Consider the following 4,040-nt stretch of genomic DNA (forward strand, 5'->3'; position numbering starts at 1 on the left):
TCACTGAGCCACAGGCGCCGCCCAGGAACACACATCTTTATGAAAGATTCTTAGACACTGTTAAATTGTGTTAGGTGAAGTTCTACTTGTTCTCAATATCTATTCTCCACTTGTCAGTAAAAATCTGAAACAGTGCCCATTTCCTCCTTCACTTCCCAGTTTCCATGACGTTTATCAACAGACTGTGTAAACCAATGTGTGTAACATCCAGCTTTTCCCCTTCCTTTAAATAGGGAAGCTGCTTGCTCTCCACTCTTCCCCTTCTTCACACTTGCTGGGAAAGGATGAGGACTTGGAAAACCGTTACCTTAGACCTAGAGATGGAAGGCGCAGAATGTTCTACCAGTTGTGTCCACGGATGACTATTCACTTTTACTTATAAGCCAGTGTATTATTTTTTCATGTGACTGTTAACTTGCCTTGTCAACTACAGACTCCAAATGACAGAAATGACATCTGGTCTCAAAAAAAAAAAAAAAGCAGTGGGAGAAACTTGAATATGTCAGGCTTTCTTTTTATATAAATGGGTCACAAATATATACCGTAAACATACCCTGTAAGAAAGGGCTCTGCCCCTGTAGCACAGTGGTCATGGTGCCAGCCACATGCATCGAGGCTGGCTGGTTCAAGGCTGGCCCGGGTCAGCTAAACAACAATGAAAACTGCAACAAGAAAATAGCTGGGTGTTGTGGTGGGTGTCCGCAGTCCCAGCTACTAGGGAGGCTGAGGCAAGAGAATCACCCAAGCCCAAGAGTTGGAGGTTGCTGTGAGTTGTGACGCCACAGCACTCTACCAACACAGCAAGACTCCTGTCTCCAAAAAAAAAGAGAAGAAAAGAAATAGATATATAACCTCTATTTACAAGCTCAGTACATTATGAATAGGCACAGTCCTGGTTAGTTTAAAAAGGTCAACTGTTGGGCGGCGCCTGTGGCTCAAGGAGTAGGGCACTGGTCCCATATGCCGGAGGTGGCGAGTTCAAACCCAGCCCCGGCCAAAAACCACAAAAAAAAAAAAAAGGTCATTGTTGGGTGAGCAGGGCGCCAGCCCCATATGCCAGAGGTGGCAGGTTCAAAGCTCAGCCCTGGCCAAAAACTGCAAAAAAAAAAAAAAAAAAGTCAACTGTTAAGATCTTTAAATGGGGTTGGAGCAGGGGAATTTTATTATAGGCTATATTTATTTTATTTTTTATTTTTTTTGCAATTTTTGGCCATGGCTGGGTTTGAACCCACCACCTCCGGCATATGGGACCGGCGCCCTACTCCTTGAGCCACAGGCACCGCCCATAGGCTATATTTAATATAATTTCTTTTTTTGCAGTTTTGGCTGGGCCGGGCTTCAACCCGCCACCCATGGCATATGGGGCTGGCGCCCTACTCCTTGAGGCACAGGTGCCTCCCATATTTAATATAATTTCAGTGTGTCTTGTTATGGTCAATATCCAGCAGGAACAAAGTCAGCCTCATACATTTATCCTTTCTTCTTCTGCAGATTATACACGAGGGAAGGAGGCTTCTTGGTTTTATAGGCCGCACTTTTCTTGATGCGCTGTCCTTTGATGTTAACGATATACGGCAAGAGCGGGGGCCGGACCGTCAGAACCGTTCCTTGAGGTGTGTAGCCTCGGAGATGCAATCTGTCCTTCCCACGAGGCGTTACTGCAACCCAACCTGCAGAGGAAGCGGGTTGATGTCAGCAACCGCTTCGGATTCCCCAAGTCCTTCTTTTACTATAATGTCTTCAGCAACAAGAGAACGAAAGTCTGCCATTCCTTCTTTTCCACCCATTGGAACCTGCAGTAACGTGTGACCTGCCTGCTTCTCATACAAACTATCCGCCTTGTCCAAGGAAGTAATGTGCACGGGGAGGAGGTTGGAAGCCACAACCGTAAACCGGGCTGACTGGTTTCCCTGTAGGAAATCAATGCGGCCTAGAGCACCCAAAAATAGAACCATTCGTGGTTTAAGCACAAAAGTTCTTGGAACAATGAAATTTGTTGGCAAAACAATCTTTACTTCTTCTTCTGTTAGAAGATTTAAAATGCAATTTTCTTTTGTAATTCCTGGCGTGTCATAAAACCAGCGGGCATCTCTCACATCTTGTGCAGTCAATACTACTTGTTTGGTGGATGTAGGTTCAACTGTAACGGGTTCATTTTCCATGTCAAAGGCAAGTGAATCAGCATCAAATTCAAAGGCATCTTCATCCTTCTGTTCTTCTGAATCCAAGAATGTTCTTCCAACTCTCCCTACTACATAGCCATGCTTTTTCAAAACATTAAGTTGATGTTGTTCTTGCTCGCTAAGATCTTCTAGGGCTTTAGCTGCATCTTCTTTAAGTCTTTTGTGCCTTTCAAACATTCTATAAGGAGTTGGGTTGCAAATAGGAAACTTGAGAAGGTTTAATGTAGTTCCTGGCCAAGAGGAGATGGTGGCCCGGTCGATGGCCTGGGCGCCCTTGGCGGTGCAGTAATCGGACTTCAGGAGCGTGTTAAAGAGAGTGGACTTGCCAGCGTTTGTGGATCCTACCAGGTAGACATCACCACGGTAGCGCCAGGAGCGCTGAAGTGCCGAGATTAACTCTTCGATGCCATAGCCAGTCTTGGCGCTGATGAGACGCACGTCCCGGACCACCGTGCACGACCTGTCCGACCGATTCGAATTCTCCTCTCTGTCCTGCGGCCCGTCCCGGCTGGGGAGCTGTGGCCCTCCGTGGCCAGGGGCCAGCAAAAGTCCGGCGCGGGCACAGTCGTTCCACAGCCGCTCCCGGAGCCGCTGCCGGTAGCCGGGGGCGTCCTGGGGCAGCAGGTCCACTTTGTTCCCCAGCACGATCAGCTGCTTGGGGCCTACCAGTGCCGGCAGGTCGGGCAGCAGGGCGTCGGGCAGGTGGAGCAGGTCCACCATGTAGAGCACCAGGGCGGGCCCGGGCCGCCGCCGCGCGGTGCTCACCAGCTCAGAGTACTGTTCGCGGCTCCCCTGCAGGCGCAGGGCGCGCTGGTGGTGCACCAGGAGCCAGCAGCGCTGGCACACGGCCCGCGCCAGCCCGCCGTCCGCCTGCGCCGCGCGCAGGAACTTCTCGCTGGGCAGGTATCCGGGCACGCCGGGGTCCTGGCAGTGCAGCTCTGCCCCGCAACCCGAGCAGTGCTGGCCGCTGGGCGGCACCGCCGGGTCCGGGTGCCCCACGACAGGGTGCGCCCGGCGGCCGACCCGCGGCTTCTGCGTCCGCCTGGGTTGCTCCCTCTCCTGGTGCTGCTGCTGCAGTTGTTCCAGCAGCTCTTTCCGGGTGGGCGCGGGCTCAGGCTCCAGGACGTACTCGGGGAACAGAAACCGCTCCTGCATGTTAGGGCTTCCTTCATAACTCTCAGCCTCCGTGAGGCCATGAGGAGGCTCAGGGCCCAGGTCCGACGCGGGCCCGGAGGAGGCGGCGGCCGCGCACCGCCTCCCCAGGAGCGTCTCCCAGAGGCCATGGCGCCCTACAGTGGGAGCGGATCGCCGCAGGAAGGGACTGAGCAGCGTGGGCGCCAGGCGTGCAGACAGCATGGGGAGCGCTGCTCCGGGCAGCTTTTTTTTTTTTTTTTCTTTTTTTTTTTTTTGTAGAGACAGAGTCTCACTTTATGGCCCTCGGTAGGGTGCCGTGGCCTCACACAGCTCACAGCAACCTCCAACTCCTGGGCTTAAGCGATTCTCTTGCCTCAGCCTCCCGAGCAGCTGGGACTACAGGCGCCCGGCCATATTTTGGTTGCAGTTTGGCCGAGGCCGGGTTTGAACCCACCACCCTCGGTAGATGGGGCTGGCGCCTTACCGACTGAGCCATACCCCGGGGCAGGTTCGAACATACAAGCCGCATGGCTGGCACCCTAACCACTGAGCTATGGGCATCCTGCCAGCAAATATATATCTTTTTACACTGTCATAGGAGCAACCATGTCAAAGATATAAAGGTTAAATTTGTTCTCATAAGTAAGAATCTTTTGAGGGCATCAGAGAAAAAAAAATGCTACTTCCTAATAGTCACAAAAAAGGAATATTTTTTTTTCCCAA

The 4,040-nt window shown here is 51.9% G+C and overlaps 1 pseudogene; it reads right to left on the reverse strand.

The window, feature by feature from the left end:
* Nucleotides 1–1,426: 1,426 nt before the first annotated feature.
* Nucleotides 1,427–3,548, reverse strand: LOC128563560 (nitric oxide-associated protein 1-like; annotated as a pseudogene).
* Nucleotides 3,549–4,040: the final 492 nt, after the last annotated feature.

The sequence above is a fragment of the Nycticebus coucang genome, chromosome 13, assembly GCF_027406575.1.
Source record: "Nycticebus coucang isolate mNycCou1 chromosome 13, mNycCou1.pri, whole genome shotgun sequence".
Classification (NCBI taxonomy): Eukaryota; Metazoa; Chordata; class Mammalia; order Primates; family Lorisidae; genus Nycticebus; species Nycticebus coucang.